The sequence below is a fragment of the Strix aluco genome, chromosome 19 (genome assembly GCF_031877795.1).
Source record: "Strix aluco isolate bStrAlu1 chromosome 19, bStrAlu1.hap1, whole genome shotgun sequence".
Lineage (NCBI taxonomy): Eukaryota > Metazoa > Chordata > Aves > Strigiformes > Strigidae > Strix > Strix aluco.
The window spans coordinates 11,370,305-11,382,398 of record NC_133949.1 but is presented as its reverse complement, the minus strand read 5'-3'; positions in this window follow the sequence as shown (position 1 = coordinate 11,382,398).

Below are 12,094 nucleotides of genomic sequence, written 5' to 3'. Positions count from 1 at the left end.
CTTCACTGGGATGAAGATACCATGTCAGACAGTTTCCCTCTGACAGTTTATGTCGTAATGACAAAAATGAAGCAATACTGATGTTATTACATAACCGCTTTTGTATTATATGACAACAATAATAATACTTTTCTCCCTTACCTTTTATTAGATAAACAAACGTGTTCCTAGCTGTGCATTTGTGATTGCCCCATGAGTCAAGGGAGTGGTTTTATCTATTAAGAAATGGGGAAACAGTGGCACAAGAAGATGTAGTACTGGCCAAGGTCATATGGGAAATCAGTGTCAGAGGCATAAACAGAAGCTCAGCCTTCTGACTGTCCCACTCTACCCTCTGGGCAACCAGACAAAAGTGGAAAAGTGGCTTGCAGCGTGACTCAACAGCTTTTCCTTCCTCAGCAACTGCCACGCGGGGCAATTACAAATAAATGCCAGCAGGGCATTTCCACCTGAGTCAAACAGGTTTCCAAGGGACTCTAGGTAGTCATGTCTTCTGCTGGTGAGGGCTCCTCGATAGATCTTTGCAATGGTTTTGTTCTGAAATATTTTCAGAACTCAAAAAGAATTTCTCTTTTTGCCAGATGTACATTTCCTCCGATTACTTTCAGGGTCTTTTGTAATATATGTTGCCCAGGGACACCCCGGAATTCTTTTTACCCTTCTCTGTAAGAGAATAACAATAAGCTGATTAAGCTGTCGTTTTTCAGGTGCTTTTTTAATACATAGCTTGTAACATACATGCCAAATGAACTGATGCTAGGAAGTACTTCCAGAATATCAGTACAGTGTGTTGTGACCGATACAGCACAAGACGCATTGCACTTTGATAGATTGGATGCTGAAAGATAAGTGGGGTGTTGGTATCACACAGCTGTAGATACCAATGCCCTTGACTCCCTTTTAACAACAAAATCAAAATGTGTTGGTCCAAAAACTGTTTTTCCAAGCTGTGACAACTGAGTATAAGGAGGATCTGTTCAGGTATCTCAGATCTTTTCCCAAGAGCAGGGCTGAAGAGTGTTTTACTTTGGAGTTGGTTCAAAATGCTGGAATGGGCAGCAAGGATCAGTGTTGTGGAGGCCCTGACCTTGAAGACTGACTGATGGAAAAAAAGCAGCACAGGAAAGGCTTGTGTCTTGGCTCTGGTCCTTGGGTGGATGGATAAGAAGAGGCCTTTGGCAGAGAAGGGTGAAAGGTGACTAATAAGGTGAAACTGGGAGGAAACTCATTATAGTTATGCAGTCTCCAGGTGGCTTGCTTTCTCTGTGAGAAGACACATTTTGTTGTCCCACTGGCATTTGCTGCTCGCACTGTCTTCTGAATAGAAGTCTTAAACAATTATTTCTTTGCTTAACTTAGGAAGCTTAATTTAGCTTCACAGCAATGAAAATACAACAGCACCTCGTTTCTTTTTTCTCACTCTATATAACTTTAGATTTACTTTGCCTCTTCCCTTTCTTATTGGTTGTTTTTCTGGCTGTCCAGTAGTTTAGCCAAAACTAAGAAACTTTTTCCACTGTCATGCACTCGGTCCCCATACCTTGCTTGTTCCATGGCTTTCTGTGTCCATCTTGCCACACTTCCAAAGCTTTCATGAGCAAGCTTCACTGAATTTTGCTGCGGCAGTTCAGGATGTTGCTGTTGTCTGATCTAATCCTTCTCCACAGGTTTCCCCCTTGTAGCAGAGCCAGCAGAAGAGAGTTTGTTCCGTGCCTGACCCTGCTGGGTTACGGTTAGATGTCTTAGCTCAAACCCAGGCCTAACAAACCTGTTACTACACTGGCCTTTGTGCTAGACTGGCTGGTGTACAGACATGTATTTACACCTGCCGGCCCTGGTACAGGGGAGAGCAGCTTGCTGGAGATGATGGTTGAAACTGATGGAGCAAGAGTTGGTGGAAATCTTCTGAGAACCCTTAGATTCCTTATTAGCGTGGTGGCTTTTCCAGTGATCTTCAGTATTGACCCCATCTGGATTTTGATCTTCCATTTTACAGATAAGCCAACACATTTTGCATTGTTGTAAACATACTCCCAGGGACTTATTCTTACTATAATCTGTCTAACAGTTGTGGAAATATGGCCTTGCTCTTCAGCAGTTCTGCAGTCACCTATCTCTGAGACATTGTCTTCCACTCTTGAACAAGATTCTAGACCAGAAAAAGAGTTAGACTGCATACAGATTAACAAATCTGTTGCTAGTATCTCTGGCTACTGCAGCATGACTCACCCATCAGTGCTTGTCAGTGTCTGGTGTGACCTCATTGAAAGCTTCAACATCTCATATGTGAAGGCAGGTTGTAATCCAGTGTGGGAATCCTAAATAGGTGGAGAATGAAGTTCTGAGGCTGTGATAATGCATACATCATAAACATCCCCCTAGAAATCAAATGTGCCATCACCAGAAATATCCTTACAGGTTTCTGAGGATCTCTAAATGCCAAGTCTGCCTTTCCCATGCTTCTTAAAAAACACCTGTAATTATTCAAGACAGCAACAGAAATCAATGCTGATGGGAAAACTTAAGAATGCATGGGACAGGTCAGGGAGGAGATGGGAGGAGATGCTCTGTTATTTGCAAAGGTGAGAAAGAGCTGATGGTCCCTTCTTATTTACCACAGCTTCTAGAGGCTTTTTATCTTCTTTTTTTTTTTTTTCTCCCTATGTCAGTACGTAGGGTTTCTGGTATGCTGGTTGAGGGAGACAGGTGAGGAAACAGCAAGAGGGTCTATAATAAAGGGAGTGGATGAGTGAATTAGCTTGTGGTACCTTACATGTGTAGCTTAGATATATAGTGTGATGATAAGACAAAAAGTGGGAGGCAAGAGGAGTTTAGAAATCAGATGGTTCTCTTCAGCTGGTGCTTGCTGAGTAAACATGAAGCTTGTGCTCAGTGACTCTACCTCCTTCCCATGGGCTGTTACACACTACCCGATACTAGCAATGCTGCTTGGTCTAAACGGAGCCAGCTGCTGGCATTTTAATTGCAGAACCCACATCTAGTAACAGACATAGCAGAGGCTATTGTCCTCTCACCTGCTACCGAGGGAACTTTTAGTGTCTAAAAGCACAAGTCTGGCATTGTCCCACAGGTATCTGCTGCCGCTTGAACACCTGGCTGAAAGTGAAATCCCTGGCTGCTGGTCCGGATGCTGTCCTTAGGATATGTGAATGTCTGTTCCTGTTTTGCTATAGAAGATTTCTGTATGTGACGAAGTTGTCTGTGCCAGCCTGGCAGCTCTATCCATAAGCAGCAACAGTTGCTGCCTCTTGGCTTCCCAAACCCGCTGTCCTCAGAGCTCCTGCTCCTTGCTTGCTCCAGTGAGGAACCCAGAACCTGGCAGCCCGTGAGAGAGCAAGGATCTTGCGAAAGTTCTGTGCTTCAGAGGATTGCTATGCAATCCCCTAATTATTGTGACAGCAGCTTCTTATGTAGCACTTACTTAGAAAAGTAAAGAGTGTCTGGTATGGCAGGACAGAAAGACACCCTGCTTCTAAAGGAGTGCTGTCCTGGCGACACTAAGGGATCATCCTTAGGAAATGCAATTGAGCTGCTTTGTCACAAAGCGCTCGATAACTGCCAAAGTCACTGTGTCCTCTGCTGCGCCGTGGGATGGACCCTGGCACCTGTCTGAATGTAGTGATGTCCCTGCTGCAGACCTGCTCTTCCTATCCAGACTCTCACCTGGCAACTTTGTTCTCTTACCCTTTGCCTCAGGTAGATAGTAGTACAATTTCTGCATTCCTTTTTTTTTTTTCCTTAAGACTGGGAACATGGATTTTATTCGGAGGGGGGGGGGGGGAGGGCACGGTGGGGAGCAAAGATCCTGTTCTGGGCAGATGTATTTTATGTTCTGGTCCTTTAAGGAAGGCATAGAAGGTCATAGAGTTGAGGTGTGCATGCGATTTGTAAGGAGGAAATAGGCAACCTTATGCCTGTTCATCCATGATTCCTTACCACAAAGATCAGCCAGATACTATCTGCTTAGCTGTTTTGTGAATCCAGGGTGAAATAAGTTCATGGCTCTGCCCAGTGTCTAGTGAGAGATGTGCACATACACACAAAACACAGCTAGTTCTAGAAATTAATGTCTCTCTGCTGTTCTCTGCACAGAGGCCAAGGCCTAAAAGATGTTTTGAGACTGAGCATGCTTTCCCTGGAGGATCTGGTGGATCTGCAGCATGATGTACTAGTGGGCAGGAGATGGAAGCCCCGCAGCAGTGCTGTCCGTGCTGCATTCAGCTGTGGGTGTGTTGGGTTAAATGGTTGATCCAGCATTTGAAGTCCAATTGCTTGATTTACACCTTGATTTTTAGTACTTTGACAGACTTTTCTTTCACATACTAAAGCATATTCCGGGTTCTAGTCGAATCCTGCTCTTACATCAAGCTCAAACCTCATTGCTGCTCCCTGTGTTCAGCTGGAAATGGGCAGACACCATTTGTGATTGCCTGAATATCCTGAGTCACCGATTACCAGCTGGCATGTGTGCTGCAGTTTTCATCTCTTCCTTTACGACTGCACTCCCTAGAGGAGACTTGCAACAACTGCAGTTGTCAGCTAAAGCGTTCTCTGCACTTGTCTGGATCCACACAATTGGTGGACGACCTCTGACTACGTCTGTGGGGTGAGCTGCCTGTGATTTGTTACTGTATGCCTGGCGTTTCCATACCAGAAGATAGAACAGGTGTAGGAATATTTAAAAATGCATTTTCTTTATATTAATTAGTAAAATATCTGCATTGTGGAGATGGCAATAGGATGCCTTCATGCAATAATTGGTAGAGACAAATGATAATTCTAGCAATGCTCTCACAGTAAGATAAATTGTGTGAAAATGGATCAAATCTAAGGATCTAGACAGGTGATGAAAGGTAAACTAGTTAACTCCCTACACTGGCAAAGCTCTGCTAGCAGGAGCATGGGTCCATCATGCAGGAGCTGACAGGTTCTCTGTTCTGTCAGACGCTCTTGTCATGCTGGCTGTTATCCTGCTTGTGCAGTGTCCCAGAGCAAGGCTGCTGAAGCTCAGCAGGGAAAGAATGCAACATGTTGCTGTGTTATTTCATAGCGCCAAAATGTTTTCACTATGTAATGCTTACTGCCAGTCTTGTGCATAGCTCTGGGGGAAGCTGAAACGTAGAACACTTCATTGAGCTTTTTGACCCAACAGATCTTGACATATCACTGCTGGACACGTCTCTGTGTCTGACCTGAACTGCGGCGGTTCCGTTCTGTCCTGCTAAAATAACAACACATTAAACAATATTATTCTGTCCATGCCATTTCCACCTGTTGACTAAAAAGTTAAATTCCTACTAAGCAAGTTTTAATTTACATGTCATAAAACATTAATTAATGGTCAGGTGATCTCACTGGCATGAAGATTGTAACATATTTAACATGGACAGATTAATGCTGCCTGGGACCAAATGAGTTAAAGCAGGTCCTTCTGCTGAAATACCCAGTGAAATACAGTGATGCTTTGTAAATGAAATCTTTGTTTGCAGCAGGTTGTCAGTGTTTGCCTGGGACAGTCCATCCTGTTAGCAGGTGCTGATCCTGCTATGGAGGAGAGATGTGGGTCGTTCTGACTCATGAAAACATGGGCAAGTTGTGTCAGTAGAGCAGGGAGTGGCTCACCTGAGGAGCAGGATGTAGGTTTTAGTGTGAAAACTCTAAAAGAAGAACCTTTAGAAGAAAGTTGGGGGAAAAAATACATGAGATAGACTTTGGAGTCTGACTTGATGAAATTCTGATTGCTCTTGCTGCATGAGGGGCTTGTCCCAAACAGGATAGAGGTATGAACAGTCATGCACCTATCTGAAGTGCCCTAGGAAAACATGCACTGTAGCTGAAGACAGCAGTAGTCCTAAGAGGAGTTTTCTGGGGAGGAATGGGTGGCTGGCCAGCTGTTCAAAAACTTGCATATACAGTTACTCCCTTCTTCCTCCTTTATAGATCTGACTCACCAATCCCTGTCCTAAACACACCAGTTTCAGTATTTTCTTTTGTCTCCTCTCATTTACCCTTCAAGCTTCCTTTTGTATCTATGGGCTTAATTCTGTTAAATCCCGTTGCTAGTTGCTTCGGCTTCTACTCTGCCTGTGGTTTGCACCTGCTACATAGCCCCAGCAAACTTGGCAACCAACCCTTGGGCACTCTAGAGAAAACAACTGTCTAGACCAGGCCCCTTCTGCCCGATGTCCTGGATGTACCCCAGAGCTCCTAGGCATTAGTCTGTATTCAGAACAACATGTTGCTTTGCAAATGCTTCCTTTCTGCTCTTTCTTCTCCCTCCACACAGTTACGTGTATCTTGACTTCTCAGCAGGCACTAGCCTAATGTTTATTGATCTTTTGCAAAGGTCTGATGCAAAGGAAAATTGATAAAATCTTGTCCCGTGTCTTTGTGGACTCATAATTACACCTCACCCAGTGAGGCAAATGGGAGTGAGGGAGCCCACAGAATAAATAGCACCTTCTGCAGACCTAGAAACGGTGCAAGGACAACAACGCAGAGGCCCTACAGAGCCTCTGGTATCCAGCAGAATTCAGGAAGATGCGTTGCTGTTTTCTGAAATGATGAGAAGTCAAATCTTGGTGTAGAGCCCTATTGCATCGGAAGGGCAAAGTCACAAGCCGTTCTTATTCAGTTAAAGCCCCTGTTGCCCTAGGCAAACACAGAGCCTGTCAGGGTCCTGCAGCTTAGAGTACAGAGATGTGACCAAAATAGCGCCACAACTTTACAATATGTCTAAAAATAGCTTGCAGGTCAGCTTTTTTCTTAGAGGTAGTGGTGACATCAGTGGGAGAGCACTCTTGCTGCTGTTCAGTGCAGGTAAAACTGGGTAAACAAAGGGGGAACAGAAGCAGTTTAATTAGCTAAGCAGCCTTGAGGAAAGAGAGGTGGGAAGGGCCTAAGGAGGTGCAGCAAGAGAGATGGGCACAAGCATCAAAGGCCTGGGCAGACCCTCTGCCGCTGACCAAGTTAGTGTGCTTTTACACAGACAGCTTCTCCCTGGGGTTTTATTTCCGTGATGTTTAAGAGGCATCAATCTGCCCGTTTCTGTCTCGTTGTGGCCCGTGTCAGGATGTGTCACTGGACTGGCCAGCCACCCACCCACAGCGTGTTTCTTACTCCTCATTTCCAGACAGTGAACACAGCCCATGACATCACCTCTGGCCAGTGGCAGATTGGACACTATGGCCGTGGCAATGTCAAGTGTGTTTTGCTATAGCCATTCAACCAGAGAGTTGATTTTTTTACAGTGCGATTTGCACGTGGAGAAATCTGGATGGCCCTTAGTTCTAGGGGGATTTCAGTATTTGTTCTTGAGCCAAAAAAAGGCCGTTTTTATGGGGCTGAACCGTCTGTTGTTGTAAATGATTACATTCTACCAAAGGAGCAAAGCTGCTCGCCATGATCCTCAGAGTTTTAGTCTCTGTTGTGTATACTAAGTCTGGCCATGGAGATAAGTCTCAGCCAAGTTTGGAAGTTAAGTGCCTGATTTGAAATGTTACGGGAATCTAATGTAGGTTATGAGAGGTTTGCCATGCCTGCAGTCGCCTGTGTTGCTGAGGGAAGTGTACTGCAGCAGCCTGTGCTAGCGAGAATTTCCTTTGTGCTGCAGGTTTCATGCCTAGTGATTTTACGGTGCTGAAAGAGAGGAAGGAGGTGACAAAACTGAAGAATTGAGGCCAGGTCGTTACTGTCAGACGAGGACAAAGTCCTGTAGCCAGTCAGATGTGACGGAACGCACTTGCTGATGCTGCTACCAGGAAGCTTGAGAGAAATGTGACTGAATGATAGCAGTGCGCATGTGCCTTTGGAGAAAGGAGGCTATCTGTAAGCTCTTGCAATGCTTTTCTCTGCCCAGCAACATCGTTGCTGCTTTTCCTTGCATTCTGCTTAAGCAGCTGTTCTGCATTTATGATCTGATCTGTTCTTCACGTAGGGCCATCTTCACACTGAGCCATCTTCATTGTAACAGCAGTTATCTGAGATGAAGGCTGCCAGGACCTCAGGTTTGCTTTGAGTAAGCACTATAAATAGGGCAAAAGCACTATAGTCACTGTTCTCTCAAACTAGTGTGAGAGCCTTGTAGGACCAGCCCTGGTCTCCACCTATGCAAAATGGCTCCTGTTGCCTTGAAAGAAGGAGACTTCAGCCAAATGCAGCTCCAAATTGACAAGTATAGAGAGAATTATGCACAAGATCGGCTTGCTAAGGATTTCATTTGATGCACGGCTAAGCTGAGTTGAAAGTCAGCTGCCAGTGCGGAAGCTCTGCACGCCTAGTTGTACGCTTCTAGTGCATTTTGAAGCTACAGGCCACGCTGATTGCAGACTCTTTTGGTAAATCAACAACCAAGGTTATTGGTAAAATCAACTCAATAACCACTCCCATGACCATTTAGCACAGTCATTTCGGAGCACTTGCAATACCGCTCTCGCCACAGCCTGCTCCTTCCATTCAGTGAGAGTTGCTCCCTGGTCTGCCCTGCCCAGTTTGCAAATGTAGCTCATCAGCCTCTGCTTCTTTGCAAATGAGCTGCGTAGGTATTGGGAGGAGGAGGAGAAGGAGGAGGCAGCTCAGCAACCTGCCCATCCCAGCCAGTCATAAAGGCTCCGTGCTTCTTAGGCTTTCTGGAGTTATTTGCCACGTGAATCGTGTGGGTATAAAACTTTGTTGTTTCCCCAAATGCTCTGCCTTTTGCAACAGGAGGTCATTTCCCAGTGGGGAAAACAGGCTGTTGATGTGGTAGGCAGTCAGCTTGTCATTTGGATAAGGTCCAGAGCCGATTAGTTTGGGCGCAGCAGTGTGCTAACACAGGCAGAATGCACCCAGACTGGCTCCTGTCTAGATAGCACCGATCTCCCCACACCGCTCTCCACCATCCCGGCAGTTCAGCATGAGCACAGGTCCCTGTCCTTGCCTGTGCTGGCATGCCCACAGTAAACCATAATTTGCACCCAGTGCTGCTTGCCTGTGTCTCAATTGGTGGCAAACCCTCCCAAACCAAATAGTGATTTGCCTGTCTGCACTGACTCAGCTGTGCTGAAGGCAGGAATCGGAGTTAAATCTGGTTCAGTAAAGTCTATAGGTAAAGAAGAGCCTTGCAGAGCACATACTGAGGCATTTTAAAGGAACTTGACTGTGTCCCAGGAAGTGCACTGAAGTGAGCAATGCTGCATTAGGCAAGAGAGCCTACCCGAGAGCCATTAATCTCTCAACATCTGCAGCCCTGTGGTTGCAAGCACAGGGGGTTTTCTTCCCCTGCCTATGATTACTAACTAGCAACAGGGAATTCAAAGGAATCTGGGCTATCTTTAGGAAGCAAGTACCTACTCTTTGCCTCCTCTCAGGAAGCAAGGTCTTTCATTACAGCCTGTCATGGCAAGGGGCTCACAGATAAGGAGGAAGGGCAGGAAACCTGCCTGGCTTCACTTCTTTAGCAACTCTAAATATTTTCCAGAGTCCTAGCACTGTGAGTCAGCATTTCTAGAGCCTAGACTTGTTTACAGCAGCAATCAGTGAGATGGTACTAGGTAGGTGGGGTGTGGAGGTATGTGTGTGTCTAAAATGAGAAACCCTTTGCCCAGGCGCAAGCGGGGAAGTTACCAACAAGTCTTTGCAAAACGGTACAAACAGGGAGCAAAGGACTATTTAACCTGGACAGTAACTGCAGTGGAGCCGTTTGCAGGGTAAGGGGTTTCCTGGTGTGTGTAAGGGAATCAGAACTTTGCAAAGCTGTATATATCATGCTGTCTTAGTTCACTTAAAAAAAAAAAAAAAGACTCCACAAATATTTGGGGATTAGCAGTATAGTGGGATAAAGGTAACACTTCCCACCTCAAGTGGTTATGGATTCATTTTGCATTGGCCTGGCCAGACTGGCTGCATGGCAGGAAGGCTCCCAAAACTGTACAGGTACCAGACCAAACGCTGAGGTTTCTATTCAGAGCAAATACCTGCACTGCAATAAGGAACATGAGCTGTGGGATATCTTATATCACCGCATGCAGGCTTCTTGCCTATGCCTGGCGGGTCAGCCTGGATGGATCTCGTGGCAAAGGGAGGTTACATTGAAAACAGTATGGATTATTTTAGATCTGCAACCTCAGTTCTGCAAAGGTATTTATTTTGAAAATTCTAGTTTCCATAGCAATGTAGTGCTGTTCTCTCTCATCTCTCTCCTATTACGCCAATCTTAGCAGCCATTAGATAAATTATCAGAGGCAAACCTTAGCATTTTTTTATCTTGAGTGATTTTATATATGTTGGTTCCTTAGTGAATCAGAGCCAGTCAGTTAGTCAAGGATTGACTCATATCCTTTCCTGACATGAGGTCTATTGCAGTGTAAAGATGATAATGAAGAATGAATATTATTAATTGGACTTGGTGTATGAATTCCTAGGCTACTTTCCAGTAGGGGGGTCTTTCTAACCAGAATTCTAGTTCACTTCTAGATGAGTTGTCTATGTTATGTCTTTAGATTTTACTTGTGTTGCACTATAGCTTCATTAGGACATAATATTCTTGTTCCATACGTGTAGTAAATAAATTATTTTGTAAGGGTTGCTGCGTACTGCTATTGATTTCTGGACAGTTCCCCTTCCTGTTGTTAACAGAGCCAGCGCTCATGGCTCATTTCTTCATTCTCTTTCAATATGTATAAAAAAGAAGCAGTTAAGAAAACAAAGCAAGCTCTTTTTTCTTTTTTTTTTTTTTTTTTTTCCCCCCGGTGCATCTTGTCTTCCTGGTCAAGGAACTACTAATCTTGCCAGAATGTTATGCAGGCTGGAATGTAAAAATCACAGACTTAACCCTGCAGCAATGATGCATGCAAAAAGCAAAGATGTAGAGATGATTTATTCTGATGGTGTAGTTTGCCTTTTAAGGAGATGGTTTAGTGAGTTCTTTTGCCTATATGAACTGTATCTCCACCTGGGGAGCTGTGCCAGAATAGCTGCTCCACAAACCCTTTGCTGCGAACAATAGCCTTTGTCCTGTAATTCAGTCCTCATGAGTAGGTAAGCAGTGAAGTAAAGAACCTGCGTGGGAGAACAAGAGTGGCACTGTGGACCAGATTCCAAGATAAGGAAGTAGGGCTAAAGACGAGGCGAGAGTTAGCCTTTGACTGTCTTCTGCAGTGTTGTCACTTAGTAACTAAAATACCTGAATTTTATAAATTGGCGCATAGATCCATTATGTTGACGATGCAAGAACCCCTCTGTGGAATCTAGATGCTACCAGGCATCTCCTGCACAGTGACCATTGCTTGCCTTGCCAGTTGTTACCGGTCTGATGCCTCACGTTTTCCTCCCTGTCTAGCGAGAGCCATCAGCTGTCTTGTTTATATTCAGTTCATGAGTTCTTCAGAGTAGATGGTTTTACTATGAGTAAATTCTGCCCCCCACTTCTATTTGAGCTCTCTAGGTGCTGGATACCTAGCAGAAATTTCCTCTTAAATCCAAAGAGATAGAAGCTCACTTGTGCCCTGAAAAATGAGATGTAATAATCCTTCTAAAACCTCTATTTTAGATGTTAAATATTTACTTTTAGCTGAATTATGCCCATCCTTTGAGAATACTAATAATACGTTGCTCTTCACAATGTTGCATGTCACTGAATTCCATATATATTTTACGCAAAGCATTAAAAGGTGGTTGCTTATCTTTTAATTTACCTCTTTTTTTCCCCTTCATGTTCTTGTGTTCCTATGTTTCAAGATAAGGTGAACAAAAATTCTCAAACTGCTATCTCTAGGCTATGCATTCTGTAATACCTTCACTATGGACATTTTTATTCAATGCCTCAGAGGAGAATGGTCCCAGTCTTTTTAATTTTCCTTCAGACAAGGGCTCTTCTCAATCCCTAATCTTGTAGTCAACCGTCACTGCCCTGTGTCACATAATGAAACAGCCATCATAGTGATAACTCAAATAATAACCCTTCCAGAGTCAATGTTCTGCCAGTGCTGGGCATTGTTAGGTTGGAGACCCTGCGTCCAAACACAACTATTGAAGGCCCCACGTGCCAGATGCAGACGTACCCAATGCATATTTAAAAAAAAAAAAATAAATAAAA